General features: G+C 43.2%; 1 protein-coding gene across 1 annotated transcript in view; it reads left to right on the plus strand.

Annotated features, from left to right (window-relative positions):
- Nucleotides 1–25,046, plus strand: part of COL22A1 (collagen type XXII alpha 1 chain) — a 239,637-nt gene that overhangs the window by 35,390 nt on the left and 179,201 nt on the right. The window lies entirely within an intron of this gene.

The following is a 25,046-nucleotide window of genomic DNA, read 5'->3' on the forward strand; positions in this document are numbered from 1 at the left end:
GCTACCTGGTTTTGCTGCTTTTTGCAGTGTGTGTTGTGATTACTGTGAGTTCTTTGGGTCAAAATCATAAGACACCGTTCTGGTTCCCAGGTCTGAACTTGAAAGACAACAGCTGACTCACTGTGTGATGCTGTAACACATTGTAGTGTTAAAATAACCAGGTCTGTAGGCTGGCAGGTTGTGTTGCTGTCAGGTGACAATAAGTTGCCTGAAGAAAAGCAGGCCTTCTAGCTGGTGTTGTGAAGCTCTTTTATTGCTCTTTGTGACCTCCATCTGCAAGGAAAAAAAGTGTTAACATAATGCTTTCGGCTTGTGTATGCTTCTTAAAGAACGACTAGCACAACCAGGCATAAACCAGTTGACATTGCCCAGCAATATCAAAGTGTGAATGCTTTTCTGCAGCCTGAATAAAAATGGTATGGATAGTGTAATCAGAATAAAAGTGGAAGTCGTGGTGGATATTGACTGTAAGCTCTGCAGACGGAAGGAGCTTGGTCTTTTTCCCTGAAAATTTTATGTAATCATACACACAACTTGGGTGTAATAAAGAAGGGTAAACCCTTCGTGTGGGCACACTCAGCCAACTCAAACAACTTCCTACTGCAGCTGCTGAACTCCCAAAATGTGATTTTCCTTTGAAATTCTATCACTTTCCTTTTCTAAAGCAAGTGTTTTCAGTACTTTGTACCTGGGTCGGTGTTTATCACCTTCTCAAAAAATCATTTATCCATCTGTCAGAGTATCATGCCATTTGTCTGTGGCTTTCTGAGCCCATAGTATGTCCACACGTGTGTGCATACCACTTCTCATTAGATTGCAAAGGATCACTGGCAGCATCCTTCATCCTGAGTGTGATAGCAGTCACTCTCCAAGGTGTTTGCTTCCACCTGCACTAGCGGGTTCGGTGCGGAGACATAAAGCCTCTAAAAGGGTAGGTGAAAGGGAAAGGTTTAGTTTTATGACGTACAGGGATCTTTTAAGGGGAAAACGTGCTTGTGGTGGGTTAACCTTGGCTGGAGGCCAGGTGCCTGCCAAGCCGCTGTATCACTCCCCTCCTCAACTGAACAGGGGAGAGGAAATATAATGAAAGGCTCGTGGGTCGAGATAAGGACAGGGAGATCACTCAGCAATTGCCGTCACAGGCAAAACAAATTCAGCTTAGGGAAATTAATTTATTACTAATCGAATCAGAGTATGATAATGAGAAACGAAAACAAATCTTAAAACACCTTCCCCCCACCCCTCCCTTATTCCTGGCTCAATTTCACTCCCAGTTTCTCTACCTCCTCCCCACCGGCAGTGCATGGGGACAGGGAATGGGGGTTGAGGTCAGTTCATCACACATTGTTTCTGCTAATCCTTCCTCCTCACACTCTTCCCCTGCTCCACTGTGGGGTCCCTCCCACAGGAGACAGTCCTCCACAAACTTCTCCAGCATGGGTCCCTCCCATGGGCTGCAGTCCTTCAGGCACAGACTGCTCCAGCGTGGGTCCCCCACAGGGTCACAAGTCCTGCCAGAAAACCTGCTCCAGCGTGGGCTCCTCTCTGCACGGGGCCACAGGTCCTGCCAGGAGCCTGCTCCAGCACAGGCTTCCCACGGGGTCACAGCTTCCTTCGGGCATCCCCCTGCTCCGGCGTGGGGTCCTCCCCGGGCTGCAGGTGGAGATCTGCTCCCCCGTGGACCTCCCTGGCCTGCAGGGGGACAGCCTGCCTCACCAGGGTCTTCCCCACGGGCTGCAGGGGAATCTCTGCTCCGGCGCCTGGAGCACCTCCTCCCCTCCTTCTGCACTGACCTGGGGGTCTGCAGGGCTGTTTCTCTCACATGTTCTCACTCCTCACCTGGCTGCAGTTTCTGTCCTGCATCAACTTTTTTTTCCCTTTTTAAATCTGTTATCCCAGAGGCACTACCACCATCGCTGATGGGCTCAGCCTTGGCCAGTGGTGGGTCCATCTTGGAGCTGGCTGGCATTGGCTCTGTGGGCCATGGGGGAAGCTTCTAGCAGCTTCTCACAGAAGCCACCCCTGTAGCCGCCCCACTACCAAAACCTTGCCAAGCAAACCCAATACAAGACTGCTAAATGGATTGGTTTCAGTGTAAGGACAAAGGGAATCAGACAACCATCAATGAACATTATTAATAAGGAGGGCAGCAGAGAGGAGGGAATTAGCTGAACGACCAGTGAGTGGGTAACGTGCACGTACTGAGGATCAGTGAGGCAGAGGTGTAAGGACGTGAACAGTGAGAAGGGGAATTGAGTATCCAGGTACACGGGACACAGCGCATGGAGGTGGATTTGAAGAAGTGGATGCAGGGTAGAAAAGAAGGGTTATCAGCTGAGGTAGCAAACACAGGACTGATTTCCACAGCAACAGCAGTTGCAGAAGATAGGTCTTCCACAGCTGTTGCTGGGCAGTGTTCTTCTGATCCAAGGACTCCAGTGAGATGGTCTAACATCCCTGGATCCTTCATTCCAGTCTTGATGGGGGCTATCTTCTCAGTGTCTGGCACCAGTTCTTCTTGCTGCAATTGGAGCCCAGTTTTGTCCTGTTTTCACTGGTTATCAAAAATAGTTTATTCTGTTCCTCTGTGCATCAGTCTTTTCTGCTTGGAAGGCCATTACTTATCTTCCCTAAGTCTTTTCTTCTTAGATTTAAAGCAGGGAAACTGCTCTTTGGCAGAACCAGTCTTGTCATACTTATTTATTTAATTGATTGTTTTGCATGCAAAATGTTTTTAATAGGCATGATGTTTCGATCAGATCTAAAGAAACAAGAAATTGTTGCTGTCACTGAAGCTGGCCACTGAAATAGAGGATAAGACAGTGAGAGCATCATCATCAGAAATATTAATGTAGAGATGGGGTAACTTTTTTGTTACCTGGATATGTGAGGTGGAACTGTTTTGGGGGGTGAGAGAGGACTGGTGGAGAACAGAACCAAGTGATTTCTTGTGCGTGTGCCACTTTTAAATTTCATGTTAACACAGTAGGAACAGGAAAGGAGTTCACTGTAAGGGCTATGCCTTATACATATTTAGAAGGTAAAACTTTTAATAGCTGTTCTAGTTAACTTTCTGTGGTTTTAATGACAGCACTGCATAAAACAGGAACATACAAACCGCCGGGTGGGTGGAGGACGTGACAAGGGCACATGCCAAGCTGCTGTTTAGTTGGTGCACATTCTAAGACAAAAGCTTATATTGCCACAGCCAAGCTAGGGTTTTAATAGACATAATCCTTTGTGACCTCCTGGGAGACGCATGAATCAAGGAGTGGAAATGGTAGAAAGTTTTTTTGTTGTACTGACCGGTGATGAGTCTTCCAGTCCTCGTACTGCTGTTACTACCGGAATGTGAAGAGTTGTGAAGAGTTGCAAATACTGGATTTCATGCTAGCAGCTGTTCAAAATCACTTATCTCAGGTCTCACTGGATGTCTGTCCTAGGCTCAGTCATTCCATCTTGCTATATTTGACTGAATTTATTGGTAAGAACATGTCATTGAGCGCATTAATAGTATTTTAGCTCTCATTTGATCTTGTGGAAGTAAGCATAGCAGAATCGAAAAATAACATGTCTGCTCAGTGAGACATTATGGCAGTGGGAGATATTTTTGCCAAACATCTCCATTACGTTCTGGACTATAGTTAGCAGGCAAAAATGGGTGATGCTTTCACAGGAAAGCAGGAGAGATACATTCTGCTAAAAATTCCAGAGATGCTACATGCTACCTAAATAGGGTTTCTGCTTATATGTTGTAGAGATAACAACAGGCAGCTATGGAATATTTAAAAATATACTAGCATCTGCTTCCGGTAGGTAAATAGCAGGTTTATGCTTGTCAAAGAGAGCCAATTGCTTTTATTTCAACCCAGATTTAATTTAAAGCTGGATTTGATAAGTTAGTGCCTGTACAGTTTTCAACCTGGCTTGAAACTAGTGGCACTGGTGTTTAATACTATCATCTGACATTTAAGCCTCAATGGGGGAGATGTTGCAATGGTGACCTAAAATACCTGTACCTGCTCAGAGGTAATTGTTTCTTAAAAACACTGATTGCAGTGCTTTGGATGCTGAAATATTTGACTTTAATCTGTTATCATTAAGCCAGGCAGGTGATAAGATACAGTTTGCAAAGCTGAGCAAAAACATTCTTCAAAAACTTTCTCACTCTTTACTGGCTCAATAAAGCAGAAGCCTGTGACTTGGCACCCTCGGAGTACACAGCGTGTATATGCAATTACTAAGCCTCTGCTCTACTGCAAAAATCAGATTTCTTGATAACTTGAAGATAAATTTGGCTTTAGAGGTACAGTCTCTGCTAAGATTTGGGTGGTTCTTTCTACATCGAGTAAGTAATAGGAGAAACAAGCAGATGTTTTCTAAGGAAGCACTATAGGAGTATTGTGCTTGGCATTGGTCTATGTCCAGTAGTGACTTTCATGTATAATATAGCCCTTTCTACAACCAGTTTTTATTTGTCTGTGAGCTTGATGAGCTCCTTGCCATGATGAGTTCTTCTGCAAGTGTGTGGAAGACCAAAGGACTATGTTATCATATGAATCTCAAATGCTTTGCAAACACAAGAAGGTGAAGCTGAAATGTTTCAATTACTGCTTGGTACCAATGGTTTGTCATTGATTTCAGCTGATATAGTGAGGCCTGTGATAAAACATCAAAAGCAGTCACATGTTCAGATGACTCATTTATTTTTCTATTTGTACATGCTTTGTTGACTTTGGGTTGTGTATGCAGTGCATAAAATGTAAGTAAGTCTTATGCTACCACTGTTCTGTTTCTGATGCAGAAGAGCTTCCAGCCTTCAAGGCAACACCTTGAACACCATTCAAAATAATGGTCTAAAAGCTTCAGAGATGTTTTTTTTTGAAGTCAGCTTTGGTCAGGTTCATGGTATGTTCACAGAAGAACAGCAAGCTGCTGCTTCTTGGCATTCAATGTTAAAAATATCTCATGCACAGAGACCATGACAAAGGGTAGGTATCTGAATTGCCACATCTTGACTGACAGTTCCTAAAAGATTTATCAATATAGTCAAATCTCACATGAGTACTGAAATATCGGAACACATGAGCACCTAACAGTATTTGCCTAACTGTTGGCCTCCATTTTATACTTCTTGTTGAGGTCTGAGATTTCCCTGTAAAAGCATTCATTTCTAGATAGCTTTGCATTAGATCTCATGGAATAGGAAAGGAGGTGGAACTCAGCAAGTTGGCAGGACTGAGAATCCTAAAGTATTTTAATGAACTCAGTTGTGGTAGTAGTTTTAATTCTTTTAGTTTGTTGAGCAGAGTTTGTGGACTTGGGAATTTGTAGAGTGGTTTTATTTTCATAGTTGGAGTATGACTTTATTTGGGTTCTTCAAAAGTTCATTTTAGCAGGAGTTCCAAATCTTGCTTGGTCTTATTGCAAGAGCTCTTTTGCATTGCTATTATGGTTTGTAGAGAGCTCTTACAAATGTGAACATAGCTTCTTGTCATCTGGCAGAACTTGGTACATGCCACAAGTGCACCTATACATTTACTTGGAAAAATCTGTGGCACCCACCTCCACGTTGAGTGCAGAGAAGGTTGAGGTGTTTTGGAGTAATAACTGATGTCTAATAGACTGGTTAAAGTCTGATTAGTACAATACAAAGATAATCTAACTCTTGTGCTTTTAGCTTACGTATACATCACACCTGCCACAGGCAGCATTCTTAGTGGAATATTCCACATTTGGCTGCTTAAGAGTATGTCCAGGCTAAGTGCAGCTACTAAGATTTTGATTCTCACTTGAAAATCTAGTCAATTCCAGGTGGTTTGGGAAGTCTGTTAAAAGCTCAGCAGACAACTGCTGTTTTTTTAAAAGCTGCAGCTACGCAGTGACCCAGCTGATACCACCTCTGGTATCTCCTGTGGCTTCTCGATGCTCTTCTCCCCCAGCTGCAGTGGTGGCTTTCTCAAACTCTGTAACATCTCCAACTTCTAGCAATCTCTCATGTCACAGATGACAGGATCGCACATCCTTTCATCACTACATTTGCTAGCTAACTGTGGTTTCCTGCAAAGGCATAAAAGGCCTGTGACAGTATTCCCAACTGATTTATCATTTGCTTGAAAGAGAAGAAAATTCACTTTTCATGGATGATATGCTGGAAGGACATAAAATATTTGATGGGCTTAGTGGTGATGACATTATGCAACTTTCTTCTGCCATTGCGTGGGTTGAAGGACAGCCTGGTATCTTGGATTATGGCTCCACAAAGCACAGCAAAGATGTTCTTCTTCTCTTATAGCATTTTTTGTTTTCAAATCAAATGCCTGAAACTCTCAGATCTGATTTTCCACATGGTCTGGTCGTCATCACCTTAGAGCAAGACGGTTCCAGAGCTGGTGTCTGGCAGAAAGAAATCCTTGAGCTGAGGGAGTGCACAGTGGCTGCTGGTTGGTCCTCAGTTCCTCCACAGATCATGCAGAAGTGACTGTTTTCCCAAATCATGACTACAGTTCTGTTCTGCCACTGTGTAATCTCCATATCATTTAAATTTTGAGTGTCCAAAGAAGGGCAATGAAGCTGGTGAAGGGTCTAGAGCACAAGTCTTCTGAGGAGCGGCTGAGGGAACTGGGGTTGTTTAGCCTGGAGAAGAGGAGGCTGAGGGGAGACCTTATCGCTCTCTGCAACTACCTGAAAGGAGGTTGTAGTGAGGTGGGGGTCGGTCTCTTCTATCAAGTAACAAGTGATAGGATGAGAGGAAACAGCCTCAAGTTGCAGCAGGGGAGGTTTGGATTGGATATTAGGAAAAATTTCTTTACTGAAAGGGTTACCAAGCACAGGAGCAGGCTGCCCAGGGAAGTGGTTGAGTGACCATCCCTGGAGGTATTTAAAAGACGTGTAGATGTGGCACTTAGGGACAGGGTTTAGTGGTGGACTTGGCAGTGTTAGGTTAACGGTTGGACTCGATGATCTTAAAGGTCTTTTCCAACCTGAACGATTCTATGATTCTAAGTAACTTCCTATTTTGCTTGGGACTCTGAAGTGAATAGGTTTATTCTGAGATTAGCAACAGTGCTGGTTTATGACCAGTTAAAGCCAGCCCCACTGTTAAAAAAGAAAGTCTTATTCTTCTTAACTTCCTTCTCCCATCTGCCAGTACAGGCATTTATGTGGCCCTACCATGACTACAACAGGGAGCCAATGAATATTCTTGTTTTCTTTCCCAGATTAGTTTTTACTCAGATTTAGTTCACCATGCAGCCACACGGACATTTTCTGTCCCAGGGGAGGAACTGGCACAAGGTGAGAACAAATAACTGGGAGTGGGAGGAAGACCTGGCTTGCGTCCTTTGATACAGTGCTAGTTTATATCGGCTTGATGAACATTAGCTAAGGACTTCAGAAAGCTGAGGAAAACCCTCCATGTGCTCCCACCATAAATGTGAGCCTGTGCTCTGCTATCTGGTGGTTTAAGTGTGCACAAGGTGGATTTCTAGGCAGGTTCTTCCCATTCAAACTCCACTTCTAGCCTTCAGCACAGCTTGCTTACCTTGAATAAACAGCCTGTTTAACAAAAATATCCAACTGCAGATGGATATCTTCGTGATTCTGTTCCATTTTCCTTAAATAGGCTCTTCAGTATGCATAATTATTGCTGCTTTACTACTGACTTAGCTTACAGTCGTTCAGGGGAGTAGCTGTAATGACAGACCTCTCCATCCACGGACATGCACTATGTCTGGCTGGGAGCATCTTTCTGGGAGTCGTTGGTTGGTGGGATGAGCTAGCTGACCACCACCTTCACTTAGATACAGACTATCTGTCAGTGCCTCCAGGCAGCACTTTGATATTTCTGTGATCCTGCACCTGGGTAGCTTCTCTTCCCCAGAATGGATGTTTCTAAACTCTGTTATAGTTTTGGAAAGTGACTTACCGATTTATTTTTGTTCCCTTGTATGTTGGAAAAAGCGATGTCTTAAACATTGCCTCCAGGTGAGGAGGAAATTCAGCCTTGCAGCAGCTATGGCCCAATTTCTCCTTTTTGCTGAGGGAGCAAAGGTATGAATCCAACAGTCATCCAAATAACAGAGTTTTAGAAATGTCTGTGGCAGAAAATGGTGTTACTTCTACTCTTCGATACAGCTGAGAAAAGGAGTCTCTTCCAAACCTGCAGCTTCGTACAGACTGCTGGGAACCTTAATAAGGGACTCTAAATATAGAAGTATAAGAAAATGAGATCGATTAAACCTTTTGCACTTGCCTTCCTTATCTCTAGTTTCTTTCTTTAATAGTTACATACAAATACTAGCATCATAAAGCATGGACAATCACTTTACATAAAGCAATGAATCTCTGGACTGCCAACAATGTCTGGTCTGAAATCACAGAATCTAGCTGAATGATGACATCTCCCCTAGCTTGTAATAGTTTTTCTTGCATTTCAGACAAGAAGTCTCTGTGAACAATTTTTGATGTACAGTGAAACTAATTGTAAAGGCAGAGAGAAGATTAGACTCATGACAAATAAAAGTAAGTCCCAAACATTAGAAAGAAACATTGAGACAATCAGGAAAAGTATGGGTCTCAGTGGCAGGAGAAATTACATCTTATGAAAAAGTAATGTGCCGTTTAGAGAACAAAAAGAGGAAAAATATGGTGACTATGGGAGCCATTTCTAAATAGCGTGGGAATGAAAGAGAAATACAGAAATAGGAACAGGCAAAAAGCTGGAACGTATTGTCATGTGCTGAAAGTTATTAGTAGCTTGTTTTTCAACACCGCCTGCAGCCCTTATTGATTTTGCAGGAGCTGTGGGTGCTCAGCACTTTCAAAATTAGGCTGTGGAGCCCAATACTTACCCAGCTGCAATCAGAAGGAGGCTTTCTGTCTGCTACGGTGCAGTCCAAATGACGGGGTGAAAGAGGGGACTCATCTTTGGGGCAGCACTCTCTATCTCGGTGTTTGCTTTCCGATGGACTGATAAGGAAGGCTCAGTAGAAAGAAGAACCTCTGAAGCTGGGCAGATGCTCAGCAGGAGACTAGGACAAGGCACACAAAAACCTCTGAGGTTTCAGGTTTAGTTACAGGCTTTGCTGTCCAAGAAAAACAGACAGATGAGGAGAAAACCCTTGCCATGTGTCCTTCACAAAGCTAAAATGTTTGAAACCTCATCAGCTCTTGTGCAGTCAGGGCTTTCTTCCTCCTTCCTTAACAGCCCCTAAACTGACCTCAGACTGAAAGGACACCACTTACTTGATGTTCTAGGCCTGCCTTTTTTTTTTTTCCTTTTTACGCTTTATGTGGCTATTCCCATAAAAATCTAATGGTATCTTTCAGCACAGGCTATAAATGGAGCTAGACCATCACCTGCCTTGATTAGGTGCACCTGTAAATTAAAGTTTTCCTCTGTTCTCCCTCAATTTGGGGATGTACTTCCATTTAGGATAGGGAAAGCCAAGCCTAGAAAAGTGCTATGGAGATTTAGTCCCAGTTCTGCTGATGGAGTGGGTAGAATTTACTGCAAATTATAGAGAAGTGTGAATGTTTGTCAGAGCATGCAAAACCCCATGCAATGCATTCAAGGTCCCGTCATAGCATATTATACTTTTCCTGAAACCCAGTGGGTTTCCTGAACCTCCCCAGTTTCTCATGAAACTAATGTTTCTGTAAACCCCCTATACCAATGGTGAGCTTGGTGAGGGCTGGTTGTTTTGGTTTTTTTTTTTCTCCTGGCCTCATATATTCAAGCCTCAAAGTCTTGTGATGAATAACAACTCCAATGAGAGCTGCAGGTCCTAATATTGCAGGTAACAAGGGAGCTTGGAGGTACCACGGGGAGTGCTGGGTCTCACGGGAGGGACACAGCCGTTGCTGGTCACAGGCCACCTGTGCGTGACACTTGGGCAAAAGTTTAGCACAAAAACTCTGGCCTGGGTAAATGGCTACTTTCTCATCAAATAACTTCACTGGAAAACTTGTGAACTTCACGGTATTGAATCAAGGTCTTTGCATCACCTGAAAGTTAAACTGATTTTGGAAGCAATTTCACAGGCAGAAGTGAACTGTAAGAACAAAACCGTGCTCAGAGCTAGATAAGCTGTCACATCAACACCTGAAACACAAGGGGCAGGACCACCTATTTTTAAGATCTAGGATGAAACCATTGATTCCACTTCTGTGACTTGCTGGGCTGTCTTTAGAAGCCCGTGTTGTTTATCCCAGTGCTCAGGACAGAAGCAGAACTTGTAATTTAAATTTCTAAGGGCTTATTTTGAAGCTGTAGGTAGATCTCCGATACATGTAAACCTCGCGTGGACTCTCTGCAAAAGAGATCTTCCTGTTATTATTGGAGTTCAAACTCAAATGACATAACCATTTCCTTTGTCATCCTCTGGTAATATAAAGTGGTGCATCCTTTCTTCTGTGGAAGTTTGTAAAGGTTATCAGCCCTTTCTGCCACTGAATTTCAACTTCTCATTTTGTTTTCAAATGAACTGAGCCAAGAGGCAAAATTGAATTGTAATGTACCGGTCTGCTGAGAATATTTTTTCCCCAGTGGTAGAGCTGCAGCATGGTTTAGCTGGTGGGCTATTTTTTGTTAGTAAATTGTAGGGTTAGTGTTTCAATCCCATCAAGTTCCCTACAAGTTACACGCAAATACCAAATTCCTTTTCAAATCACTAATCCTGTTTATAATGTGAAACAAAAGCAGTGGGAGCATTTTGAACACCTAGGAGAACTGCTTTTTTATAAAGTACTAATTAGGTTCTTTAAAATGCAAATAAGAGATTGTAACAAGCTCTGCTATATTAATGTAGTTACAAATGATGGAGAAAAGTTCAGAGTTCTGCATAAAACGCCTTTCAGCATGCTCTCCATTTTGGGAACTGTGAGTGCTACTGCTAATGCTGACCAGAAGTGGGGAGGGTATCTTTCAGGGAAGGTAGCTTAGTTGGATGCTCAGCTTTTTTGTCACTTGCTGTCCTAAACTGTTGAATAGCAGCCTTGTGTGAGGTCAGGTTTCAAAACTCCGTTCATTTCCTTACAGCTTAATAGTCAACATTTAGTGTCAGTTTGGCTATAACTTGATCTGTACTCCAGGAAATTAAGAAATTTATATATAAAATACATATATATGTGTGTATGTGTATAAGATATATTTACTTCTCTATATATATTTATATATATATATAAACTCTGGAAAATAAAGCTGTGTCCCTTCAGCCTGAAGCATCAGTCTTTTTTTTACAGCGAGGTAGATAAAAAGCCATAACATGTTAAAGCCCTAGTGAAGATGAAATACAGGACATTTTTACTGCAGTGTAACTACACACGATCAACCCAATCCACCACCTCTGGGCAAGACTTCGTTTAGCTACACTGCAGTAGAAATCACTATGCTTTGTTCCTCCAGGGTTTTATAGCAAGATGGATAGCATATATATTAGTTATCTACTATAAAAACCTCTCCGTTTTGGCAGTGAAGACATAACATCTCTGTGAGAGGCTGCAATACTAATATGACACAAGTAGGATGGTGCAGCAGAATTTTAGGCGCTAGTGCTAACGCTTTCTGGCAAATGACTCTAATAGCTTGAGGATGTTTCTGAGTTTAAAACAGATGTTGGATCAGAACTGAGATCCATAAATTGAATTAAAAAATATTGTATCTTTAAATTCAAGTATCTTCACTGGGATTCATATTATCTAACTGCAGTGGCCTGAAAGTTATTTGTCTAGACTCTTTTGATAGTCAGTGGAAAGGAATAGACACCTCCAGAGAGTGATTCATCCTTTTCGAAGAAGACTGTTCAAGACAGGTGGCATGATTCAACCTCTGAGTGCCTATCTCTTTTCATTAACTTTTGAGAGAGCTTAGATAACTTGCTCGCACCGGATTCCTCACTTTGACAGCCAAAAGCAAAAGAGTTGAATCTTTCCTCGCCGCGTTCTGGGAATGCAAGAATATTTGGTTCCTTACGCCAGTAAATCAGCCTGTTGGGATTTACATTATTGATGCATATATAGGCCAGTGTGGTTGCAAGCTGAGATGCGTGTGTTACATTTCTCATCTAGCTACCTGACGCTGCGGTATTTGTGCAGACGCAGGAGACGATGCCAGTTTAGAGAGCTATTCTCAAGTATTGCCATATGTTTTGGGTCAAACATTGTAGTGCTAAATTTGCTTCATCCCTGAGGGACTACTCCTGTGAGAAGAATGGTTTTCTCTCTCTTATCTTGGTCGTCTTCCTAAATGTTGTGATAAATTGGCCCTTGAAGTAAAGTGCATTGTGATACTACCTGCTGCAGTCTGTTGACTCATTATAGCAAGGAGATAATGCTTTAAAAAACAACTAATGGCTGAAATACAATTAAGGGTAACAGAGAAGGAGACAGCTTTTTTAATTAATGCTGTTGAAAGACACCTTTGCTGCAAATAGCCTTTTTTTTTGTTTGTTAATTGAAGCATGAAGGTTGCATCCTGAGACAGGTCTGCAAAGCCACTCTTGCTTAATGATCTTTGCGGTTTTCACTGTAACGAAGTCAGACCCCAAAACAAACTGTACTCTGATAGAATTAAGATGGGAAGGGTGCCAGCTCAGACCAGCTCGCATGTTAACCAAGTCATTGTTACTGGTGTGTACTGACTGTCCTCCCATACAGAGAAGCTAAGAATTTGCTTGTAGGACCTGGTGAAAAAGCTTGGTGGAAGAACTGCTGGTGCATCCTGTAGGTTTGGGGCTATGAATGGGACTGGAAAGCTGGCAAATGACTTGGAACCAGCGGAGTTCCTAAGTATGGGTTTAGGTAATTAAAGAACCTTTATTCAAGTTTTTTGACGAATTCATTGTGAGTGCCATTTGCAGAAGTGTCCGTGTGAATTGGTGGCTCTGCAGTAGTCTCTGCTGGAAGACTTCGTGGCTTGATGTGAATATTTTGACTCTTGTATATAAGCATGACATATAATAAGGATCATGATAGAGAGGGATGTGCTCAGGGCTAAGAATCGCAGGGGACTGAGGTGATCCGGACCAGCCTTTGAGTCTCAGATTCCTGAAACCCTGACATCTCACTGCGTTCTGCGGCAACAAACTGCACAGCTCCAGCAGAGGTAAAAGAGGTCTGCTTGGCACTTTGGAAAGGTCTAGACTAAGAAACTTGGATATCCATTTTTTTTTCAATTCCTGACACTATATTTCCTATATATTTCAGCAGTGCCTAGCCCCAAGGGTCTTGTTAAGAGTGCAAACACTGGGCATAATGCTCCTGCCCTAGTCCAGCTTATCGACAACCTGCAATCATGATTCCCCTTCTAGAGAAACGACCCCCCCTTCTACGCTTGTGGCCCTATTAATTCAGAGCTCGCTGCTTTAATGAAAAGGGTAACAGAGTATAAAGCCAGAAGGAAGTCATCATTATCTTAGCTCTAACGCATAGGCCATGAGACTTAGTTGAACTGTGAGTATATAACATCTCATGAAAAAAGGCAAACTGTCCTAGAAAATTTACTGTGTTAGTTACAAATCAATATATTTAGGGAGGTATCTGCTAAATATTCCTCCAAGCTATCAGAGCTCTGTGATGGAATAGTGAGTCACGCATGTTGATTTCTAACAAACACAGCTGTTTAAGGACTAGTGTAAAATCTGCAGAGCTACAAATGTTTCAAAAACTAAACATCATTTCTACTAGCTGTTCTTATTTCTATTAGCAAGCATAGCAGCTGATGCTTGTCTTGTTTACCTATCTGATAAACTATTCTTCGACTCTGTAGTGGCCTTGATAATATCCTGAAGAATTAATTTCCTTGGGCTAATATTATGTTTATAATGTATTTATCACCAACTGAATATTTACATGCTCACAGCTTTATGTGCCGTGAGACACTGTGGTTTCACACAATGTAAGATGGTACACAGGAATCTCTTTAATTTATGGCTGGTTCAGAATCAAGGATTTTTATCATCTATAATTAGCAGTTTATCCCAGTGGGTGGGATTTTTTTTTCATCGTAAATCCTTTTGCATATTATTATTTAGTTAAAAATACTGTCCTGGGTTCTTGCTGACAGCACAAGAATACAGCATAGGACTGCTAAACAAATGAAATTAGTGGATGGGCACCACATTCAGCTCTACAAACTATTTTTGAGTTGATTGCATCTTTCAAGTAATTTGGCTTTGGAGGTGGATATATTTATTTGTTTAGAGCAGGGGGCCGGTAATAAAGAAAAGTCTCAGCTTTTTTGTTTGATTTTCATGGGTGCATGCCTTGATCATAAAATGTCCCGCCCTGCTGAAATTTCCAAACCCATCTCTTGGTCTCACAGGGACAAGAAAGTTTTTCCTTGTTCAGTTCCTACTGCAGGTTGTTTCCGTTTTTTTAGTTCTTTTAAAATTGATGGTCTTAGTTTAGAGTATAACTAAAGCAGTAAGTTTTATTTTGGGACTCTCATCTGGAACATGGAGTCGTTTCACTCATCTGTGTTTATGCTCAGTAATATCTCACTGCTAATTATTTTCCATGAACTAGTAGTGTAGCAAGATAAAATTGTTTAATTAACCAAACATCTGAGAAAGTATTAGACTCTGATTTGCCACAACTTTGTACAGCTATTTACATAAATTCTGAGTTCTTTCTAGTGAGTCCAATGGTTTTCTTAAACTCACACAACAGGGCAGTAAAAGACCTCAAAAAAGAACCTTGGTTGACCTGATTTACACGTGGTGCAGTTCCCTTCCTTATGGGAGACTATGAAGATTTTCCATGAGAAGTTTGGTGCTCCCAAGCATGAAGAGGATGTGTGTTGGGGCTTAGAGATCCTGGTGTCAGATCCAACCTCTTCAGTCCTAAAATAACTCTTGTCCTACTAGCAGGGAAGATATATGAAACAAATGTAGAAATTCTTAGGAGATTGTTCCTCACTCCAGGCTATATGTGGAGTTATTATGGGGTGGGGGGGGGCTCATCTTCCTAGTGTGCTCACCACAGTCCAACACTCAAGATGGACCTGGCCTGGCTCTGTAGGTTTCTGGATGGTGTTTCTGTTCATGTCTCTTCTTCTGCTGATTGACAGGCGTCACTAGTGTTGTGCCAGGACGATGCTATGTTGGCGCAGTTCAGGAGTGGTGCAGGAGCACTTGAGGCTGCAATTGTGTGATGCTGGCCCTTTCATCTTCTGTTCTTTTCTTTTTTCTTCTCAATAATTGTCTTCCCTTCACCACAAAACGTACAGGAGAAAAACAACTTTTCAGGAAAAGTGTTTTCTACCCGTAACTCTGTGGTGTGGCGGAACGAGGAGAAATGCCAAGAAAAGCAGATAAATTTATGCCGATAAGTTCATAGTCACAGAGGTTGGTTTGTCTGTGGTTTTTCTCCCCCCACCCACACTTCATTATAGCATAAGCTTCCAAATAACCTGCTGTCACCAGAAAGCAATGCGACTGAGGGCACCAAGGGTGCTCCCCCCTTCATCTGCTTTGCCCAGGGAGCCACAGCCTGTGATTAGAGGTTTCAAACTGAGCAGGAGATGAGGTATTGATCGAGTCACTAAGTGGAAGGTGCTGGCTGGTCATCTGCTTGTGGATATGAGCCCTTCCTGGTGGTCACTGATGGGGGACTCCGCATCTCCCATGGACTTGAGCATCCTCCACAAATCCTACCTTGAAATTAGCCTCTTTTGGAGTACAGGCTCTATCCAGCATCTTTTCTTTTCTCCTCTTCTGCACCCCGTTCTTTTTATAGCATCCACTATTTTTTTAATGTATATATATACTTATATATATATATTTAGCTGGAAGTGAATCAAGTGATTTTCTTTCAGTAAAAGCAAATAAAATCTGGGGAATGGAAACCACAGGGGTGGCTAAACATGCTATTCATGCTGGGTGGATCTGTGCTCCCATGGGGGGAGAGAAGTGTCCTAATTTCAGAACAGTACAGACTGAGTTTTCATTAAATCAGTAGATGTTTAATTATATATTTTTAGATGGGAAAGTGGAGAATGTAGGCATGTATCTGCAATGTATCTATAATTGTCTAGTTATTTCTGCATTTTTTGTTGGGTTTTTGGTGTTGGTTTTTTTGACACGTTGTGGATGATTTTCCTAGGGTTGGTAGGACCTATGAAAAAAGCAGCTGAAGTCAGTAAAGAGAAACCAGTGTCTGGGTGTTTTCCTGCTCTTAGGTGGAGCTTTTCATGTCACTTTCTGTCTGAAAACATCAGGCTGCATGATAAGTTTGATTGTCCCTACACTTTTCGGTTTGTAGCCGAGGAGGAACTGTGCTAGGGTGATAGCGTGAAGAAGTGTTTAATGTTAACTTTCACAAAGGAAAACGTAACACAGTGCTTACTGCCCTACGATTCTGCCTAGCAGCATTTAACCTTCCCTGCTGGATACACTCATTCTGCTATGGCAGCTCTTTTCAATGAAGGTGAAGCATAAAGAGATGAAATCCAACTGTGGGAGGTGGATGCTCTCTTAGTTAAAATGGGCCAGCTCACGAAGTGATTCTAGTAAGGTACACCACGGCAATGTTAATTCAAAAGCAATTACATTTAGCAGTTTATCTACATGTATAAGGTAGTTAATACAAATAATAGATTGGATCTACACGTGCAGCTTTATCTTTGTCTGGACAGATACTTTGTGATGAAAACTTGGGCTTGCTCAGTATTTGTGCAAGATGTGAAGAGAGTCATGGTGCTGTGGACACGGTACCGGCACTGGCTCCAGTATAGACCGATTGAAACACTGTCCTGTCCTTAGCTGTTGCTTGCCCAGCCCTCCCTTCAAATCAGAAGTGAAGGTGTGCCCATAGTTTAGTCTTTTGCCTCTGTTTTCTATGTATAGGTCCAAATTCATTCTTTCTCAGTAGTTACAGCAGGTGTGAATCTGCCTCATGATTCAAGACTTGTTTCTGACCACGGATGAATCTGGCCTTTCATCAGAACTTCACTGCCAGAGATAATATTGCCATTCTTTCTTTATGCTCTCAATGTTTGCTAAAAGGATTGTGTGGTCTCTCTGGAGCCTCTTACCTTTATTATATTTGGAGAAACATGATCTCAGTAACATATTCTGATTAAAAGAATGGATATTGTGGGTTTTTTAGTTACCTTAAGTCTAAGGAAACAGTTTAAAATATACTTCCCTTAGAACAAGACTGCCAGACTGTTTAGTGTATCACTCTTTGCTTTGGGCTGAATCTGAATCTTACCTTTAAATTACTCATTTATTTGGAGTTGTAAATGACCTTGCGCTGACTTAGAAAATTCATGCTACATTAAACACTGGTATTGATAATGATCAAAATTCCCAAACCACCTGTGGAATAATATATTAGGAGATATGCCCATCAGTGCCCAGCGTGCCTTTGGAGAACTATGGAAACAGGAAAACAGTGGGCCCATCGGCGATGTTAACACTTCTTGCACTTATGGGAATTGTTGAGTAGACCATAACCTCTGCACTACAAACCAGACTATAAACAGTTTGAAAAACAGTATGGCACAGTGATTGTCTGAATCCCTTCAGCAAGACAAAAGTGGAAACTAAAGGTTGCATCTCAAGGGGCATGTAAGATTCATTTTTTCCTAACTCTGAGGATAATTAATCACTGGAACAAGATCACCAAGGGTGATGCTAGAGTGTGTTCCTCTGGCTTCTTTAAAATGCAGGCTGATGCCTTTGTAAGAGATGTGGTCTTGTTTAGCTCAGCCTCAAACTGCTGGCTTTAGCAGCATTTTCTCCTGAGAAAGGAGAGATTCATTTCCAAATGAGCTGATATTGCTGTGGGACATGAGATGTCTGATGTCCTGTACAAGAGGCCTTGATGCTGGTCATAGTTTTCTGTAGCCGTAAAATCTGTGAATCTGACAGAGCGAGCTGAAAAAAGCTCTTTGTTGAGAGATCACCAATAGATTTGCCTATGCCTTCTCCTAGCAGAAGATCCACCAGAGCGTCTCTCTTTTAGACTCCAAGCTTTCAGACCCTGGTGGGAGGGACATTTAAATCTATAAGTGTCTATATGTATAGGGTTGTTTGCAGCATCTTGGCCCTGGCATGTGTGGAAGATGGGAAGAAGGAAAAAATGGAAAACATGTCCTTTGATTAGAAGGCAAACTGTGCTCTCGTGGAGATGATTAGAGACAAATTGAAGACTTTGTTTGTCCATAAGGCAATAGAGTGGTTTTCTTGTGTGGCGGCCTGGAAGGCTGCCAAGATGTTTCTCAGTAACTAATGCTGAGTCGGTTATGGGCACAGAAGACAACTCCACACATCTAACACTTATAGGGAAAGAGGGCATACGCCGATGCTGGTGATCACTGCAGAGAGCAAGCTCTCACTTTCCCACCAGGAGTGCTGGGTCCATATCGCTTCCCTTGACTTGTCTGCTTCCCAGAGACGCAGTGGTGGAACAATTCAAGAGGAACTGGCCTTGGGACTCATCATTATAAAGACAGTCAGTTCTACTGTGAAGCTAATGATGTGATGACTAGTGGATGGCTAGGAAAGAAAAGGTCCAAGACAGATCAAGTCTAACTTTGAAAGGACTCGGTCCTGCATTGTCTTACTTCTTACATGAAAATTCCCTCTTTCTATAACACCATATGTCATATAAAAACGTGTCCTGCCCAAAGAAGTGTTCCTGTGTAGGCCTTTGTAGGATGGAGTCACTGTCATCTGGAAGACATTCTGCCTGCGTCTTCTCTTGTCTGCCAGGACAGCTACCGCTAGTAGCTTAAGGCAAGGTCCTGGTGAAGCTTAAGCTACGAGTAGTAGCTACCACTGGTACATAAGGACTTAACACGTACTTGTCTCCTTTGTACTCCATTGTAATCAGTGCTGGAGTAACTCAACCACATCCCCGCTGGTTCTAGATAGCTTAGAGTGAGCTCTGGGGTTGAAGCAACCACATTAAATAAGGCATCCTTCCCTGTGGATGACTGTGCTGAGGAGTAGTGATGAAGAGCCTGACTCTACATGTGCATGTGCAGTGGAACAAGGAGAAATGCAACCCAAAGGGATGTGTTGTGTTTACACAGGCCCTTGGAAGCTACACCACTGCCAGTACAAGACTCGGACCCTGGCACTGGCCCACCATAGCCCATGGGACACTCGGTAGGATGGGTTCACTCTGTGCTAATGAGCTCTTTCTGAACAATGACCAGACATGGTTCAGGGAATAGCACAGTCCCAGGCCGGGAACCTTTCCCTAACAGGGAACGGGAATGTGGTGTCCTTTTTTTGGGTGGATGGGAGTAGGGAGAATAGGTCGGCTCTGCCTTCTTGCCCTCCTGGCCAAAGAATGAGTTTGGTTTGTATAGAAGTACAGAGGTGTTGAGCACTGTAAAGCAGATGAGATCTTTGAGTATGGAAGCGTTGGGCCATACTATGCTATTTTGGGGCGTGGGTGGGGGTTCCCTCAGCTAGTCCTGAATGCTGTCATCATTTTTCCTTTAGCAGCAGAGCTATCAGGTTTGTAAGTAGTCCTTATGCACATCACATCCTTCATGGTGTCTTCTTCTATGTGGGTTTGGGTTTTCGTACAGTAAACTGTGAAGTCTAATCTGAGAGGTTGCTGGGATGAGGAGCCCAGTGAAATACAGAAGCTCTGGAACCTCATGGCCAAAGCCAAGAATGTGATGTATTACATATAAGGGTTTCTCACTGTTTACCAAGCCAAGGCTGTCTTTGACCTCTCCATGTGGGGAACTTGCGGCATGCTGCCGTTCCTGCCTTCTTCCTTTGCTCCCCAATAATTCTGTGTGAACCTTATCTAGATTAATCTCTGTTTACCTGAATGTCTCCGCATCCTCAGACTGAGTTTTGGGGGCTAGCAACCGTAACGGGACACATTGCTGTTTCATAGCAGGCCTTGGTCATTTGGGATAGGGCTTACTCCGTGATGTCCTATGTTGCACTTTTGCTTTGTTTCTCAGCTATCAGCAACAGCAGCAGACAGGTGTTTGCAAAACAAAACATCCAGCTACATTCTGCACTCATTTACATTGATCTACATCCAGATTAATTTCACTCTAATGAATGAGTTACTAAGCAAGAGAGTTGGCCTATCACCACGCTTAGCACTAATTAGTATTTTTCTTAGCAGTGCCTGCAGAAAAGCCGATCTGTTTTGTATTCCGAGCTGAAAAACCTCCTCTGGTTTGCAGTAATTTTCATCACCAGCATGTATGTCGTTCCTCTGGGCTTCCACAGCTGCTTAGAAAATCCCGTTGCAGGACAAAATAACTTAGCCGAGCCGCTGGCGCTCAGCAAGTGTGGGGTGCGGAAAGCGAGACACGCTTTCTGCCATGGGGACTTCCCTGGAATTCATGCTGGCCTCCGTTTGCTCATAGCTGGTTTCTGTGATAGCCGCTTTCCATGCAAATAGACCAGCTTTTGTGAAATACCAGCGCGGACCCGTGTGAGTGGCAGCTGGGCTCTGCGGTAGAGGGTAGCTTTGCCTTTGTTGGAGGGGTTGGTACTTGCTCTCGGTTATTCAGAGCCTCAATTAAAGGAGGCGAGCTGTGGTTATTAGTTGTGCTCACTGGGGCAGAGCACAATGAGGTCAGCTCGGTGTGCGAGGGAACCCCCTGGATGGTTCAGACGACTCAGGCCTCCGAAAAACCCAGGGGGAAACAGGGAGGGGAAGAGGACAAAGCTCCGGGTGCCGGTGCCAGGCAGGGACACTTGGACTAAGCATGTCATACGCAGTCCTGCTCTCCGGAGGGGATGTGGGGCGATGCGTGGGAATGGTGCCGGTGCCAACAAATCCTGGCTGTGGGGCCTTTGTTCGCCGGCGGTATTTGCTGAGCTGATGGATCCCGTTTCCATTGCCCTGAAGTAGAAGGTGGCGAAGGGCCAACCGGTCCACACTGGGACTTGTGGGGTGTGTTTTGGAGTTATTAAAAGTTTTTTTTTTAAGAAGTGGATTAACTTCCTTAGCTCTATTTTCCATCCTCTGCATTCCCCTCTCGTGTATTCTGCATAATTTTTATAATGAACTTATACTTTTTGCCACTTCATGCTTTTGGCCACTCTAGCTAATGGCAATTATACAGGATATTTATAATCTTATCAGAAAACGCTAATGAAAAGCTTTAATGTGTCTAGCCATAATCTTGTAGCAGACTTCGTCACTGTTCCTTCTTTCACATAGAAAGTCCCAGCCCAGCATGTGCCCTGATACACTTCTGCAAGCACAAGCTCATTCTCCTGCGATCTCTGTCCACTCCCCAAGGCTGTACCTCTGCAAACTAGGTCAGGTAAACATGCACAAACCTTTGCCACACTCAGTTAAGGCTCAAGTGTCTCTTTAAGAGGGGAGGAATCCAGCCCGCAAAAGGTAGGTGGTAACTTCCTTAGGCATTGCAGTCCCTATGATAACATTAGCTCCTCTTCCAGTTCTCCGTCTGCACTGGTAATGCATAACTGCACGCCAAACCTCACTGAATAGGCAACTTCCCTAGTAGGTAAAGCTGTGATACTACTTTCCCATAGCCCATGAGGGACAGATGCTCTGATCCAGGACAAATAACAGCTCTGCATTGATCTGTAGTTGCATAGCTGTCTAACTCCTCTCTAGCACGCAGCCACACACCTTCCCCGTTGCTTCTGGATCTTATGGGCAGCTGGGAATGACCCTCAGGGAGCTTTCTGCAGGGATGCTTTTCTGTAGCGCTCCCTGATAAAAACTAAATCTGATTGCCCTGTCCTTTGCCAGGTGTTTGTGAGCCCTTCAAGCTGGGCCCTCTTTATGTGTAGAGACACATAAACATCCCAGCCAAGCTCTGTCCCTGCTCCTCCCTGCTTTTATTTTGCTTTGTGCCCAACACACTCTGTATAAAGTGTGGGAAATAAGTGCTAAAGAACTCCAAGAATTACTTTCCTAGGTATCGACTGTACTAGTAATAATCTGCCTCTGTGCTAATGCAGAAAGGGGCAGCAATATCTGAGATAATAGATGTGATAGGAAGAAAAAAAATAAATTAAAGCAGTAGAGACCGCCCAGTTCTCAGTGCCTGTGTGGCTCTTCGGTGCAAGGAGAGCAGCTTCGTTTTAGCGCTGTACAAAGGCATAGACCAGTGGGGGTTCTGAGGCTGCATGACTGTATCGACCCAGTGCCATGCTGGAGCCAACAGAGGTGAGCTGGCCCAGGGAAAGACATGGTGGGTTGTGCTGAAGAGGATTATGCTCTGCAGAAGCATCACTTAGGGAAAAAAAAAAAAGTCCAGAAGGAAAAAAAGGAATTGTTACTCAGCCTAAATTTGAAATGCAGGTTACAGGGGTCCTTGGAAAAAAAAAAAAATAGGGTTGTGCAAATTAAAAAAAAAAACCACAACGCCAAACCTGTGGGAATCAGTGCTTTAAAATGTGCGGTGACTCTGCAAGGACACCTTCTGGAGATCGGTTTCACTACAGACCAGTTCTTCTGCTGAGCTGCTGCTGAGGCATTTGATGACGGCAAACGTGTCCTTTCTTGAGTCCGTAAGAGCTTTTCTGAAACTGCTTTCCTTCTCAGACTGGGGAGGAGCATGCAGGATGAGCAATTGCTGAAAGTTGTCCTTCAGGACTCATCAGAGGCTCTCGAGCTGAAATACTATACTTCTGCCTGCAATTTTTAGTTTATTTCTGATTTAAACATCAATTTCAAATCTCTCGTTTCTAACTGGCAGCAGGTAAAATTATCCACCTCCCGTACCACATACCCCTGCATGCATGGGCTTGCGGACATTACATTGTGTGGGAAAAGAAACCTCAGAATTGGTTTGGGACCATTTAGTTAAATGCCTGTCATAGGGAAAATGCTAATTCATCAGTATTGAAACTTCCTGGGAAAAGCCAATTTAGATAAGTTTTGGGTGATGGAGAGGGACTGGAAAAATTTTTGAAGAAGTTATTAAAATGTCTTGTTTTGATCTTTTTTTTTTTGCAAAGTGAAGAAGTTCTGTTTTCAGTTCAAAATGTCAGTTACTATATTTAAAAAAATTGGTGCAAACCACGTTCCCCTTCAGAGAGTCAGCATGCTCGGCTCCCTAGAGAGGAACCACGGAGACGGGTACAATCATGTGCCGAGTTTGCAGGTCCTCTGGAGGCACTGATTCTCTCGCGCTGCGGTGTACCTTTTGTGGCTGTGTAGCTGAAACTTTTACAGCATTAACTCATCCCGGCATGTCTGTGTGGGGGCTTCGGTTGTATTGCTGGCAGACTAGCAGAAGAGTAACACAATTTGATTTCAAATACATGAATAAGATGGCACAGGTGTATTGCACAGTATCGCAGTCCTGTATGATGGCACAGGGCTTGATAAGTGGGAGCTTTTCTGGCACAGATAGGCTCTTAGTGGGGAATAAAGACCGCAGTATTCAGAAATGGCAGGGCTGCTGATTGATACTCGCATGCTTTCTGTCTCTTGAATTGTTTCCTTTTTGTACTCTGGCTTGATTCTCTCCCTCTCCCCTTCTTGCAGAGTTGTCTTGTCTGAAGCATCATTTCAGACCTCTTTTTTTCTCCTTAAAACTGAGCGATTGACATTTTTGAGTGGGGAAAACTCTGTAGGAGGGGAAAGGAAGAGGAAGAATGCATTTGAACTGTGTGCACCTGGCTCAAGGAACAGAGCTCAGGTTGTGCCTGCTTTGATTTATAGCCCCCAAGCACTTGCTTTCCAGGCTCCAGTTGTAACATCCTTTGTGTAGCGGAGAGAGGAGGGGGCAGTTGCCCTCAAAAGCATTTTCCACTTAGTTGCTTTTCTTTCGGCTGCTTTTAGGCTTCAGAGGAGAGATTCCTGCAAGTGCCCATGGGGGTGAAGCACCCAGATCTCACGCAGACCTCCTTAGAAAGTATGGGAACTGGCAGGTGGATAAGGCTGTTTGGATAAAATTAATATTGGACTGAAGTTCTCTTTCCAAACACAAGTCAGAAGTGAACCCGATGCTTTCAGCCTAGCTTTTTTTTAAGTGTTTGAGAGCTGTAAAACCCAGAGAGTCCCTTAAAGGTCTTTAAATCTGTAAAGATGCCAAACGTCGATGTCAATGACCCTTTTAAACTCTTTGCATGTAAGGAAGCAGGCACTGGGCTTGATTCTGCCATCCTTCAGTCATTTTGCACAATGTCTTTTTCCAGCTGGACTCTGTAGAATACTGCAAGGCAGAACCAGAGAGTTTACTGAGGTCTGAAAGCCGACAGCTTGTGGTGGTACCCAGTCTGGGACAAGCCCTTGTTCTCACATGATCAATCACTTAATCCCTACACTGTTTCCATTGGTGTCCCCAAGGTTTATCCCCATGAAGATTATCAGAGGGATGGGTTTGCTCTTAAAGAATCTCTTCTGAAGAGCTCTACCACCAAAGAAATGTCGCATTGGTTTCTCCAGTTGGTGATGGGGCCTTGCACGTGCCCACTGCTACCTTCTGTCTCTGTGTGGCCAGTTCAGTGTCTTGCCCATGAAAGGTCAAATTCAGGTAGTGGAAGGATGTGGACTGCAACCAGGCAAACTGCTGAGTTTGCTGAAGTGCATCCAGGCCCTTCTGCCAGGATGTTAATTTATCCTGGCTTCTTCTAAGAGGTAACTAAAATCACTTATTTATCTTAAAACCCCCTCTATTTTGCAAAGGTGATGTTACAGTTCTTTATAAAACAAAAACAAGCTCTTAACCAGAGTCTAGCCTTAGATTTATACGGAAATTTCCTTGCTTTGCTCTTGTGATATAATTATATTGCTGCTGGTTCAAGCTGCAAAGCCACTGTAGCCCCCAAAAATACCCACGTGGAAGACGATACTGTTCAATTTGCAGTGGTGTAATTACACCAGAAGAGTAATGCCAGTCAGAGTCCCACTTAAACATGTCCTTGAGCTATATTTCTCTCTTGAAAGTTATTTGAGTACAACCAGTGTATATTTATTGATCAGCTGTAAAGGCTCCAGCTTTGAACCAGGTTGCTTCTAATTAATTCACTTTTGTAACTACTCTGAAGTAACAGAATGCCATACCTGGATTTCTTATTATTACTCTGGTGAAGCCGTTGTTTTCATAGCAATTTAACAAA

Source organism: Aquila chrysaetos, chromosome 4 (genome assembly GCF_900496995.4).
Source record: "Aquila chrysaetos chrysaetos chromosome 4, bAquChr1.4, whole genome shotgun sequence".
Taxonomy (NCBI): domain Eukaryota; kingdom Metazoa; phylum Chordata; class Aves; order Accipitriformes; family Accipitridae; genus Aquila; species Aquila chrysaetos.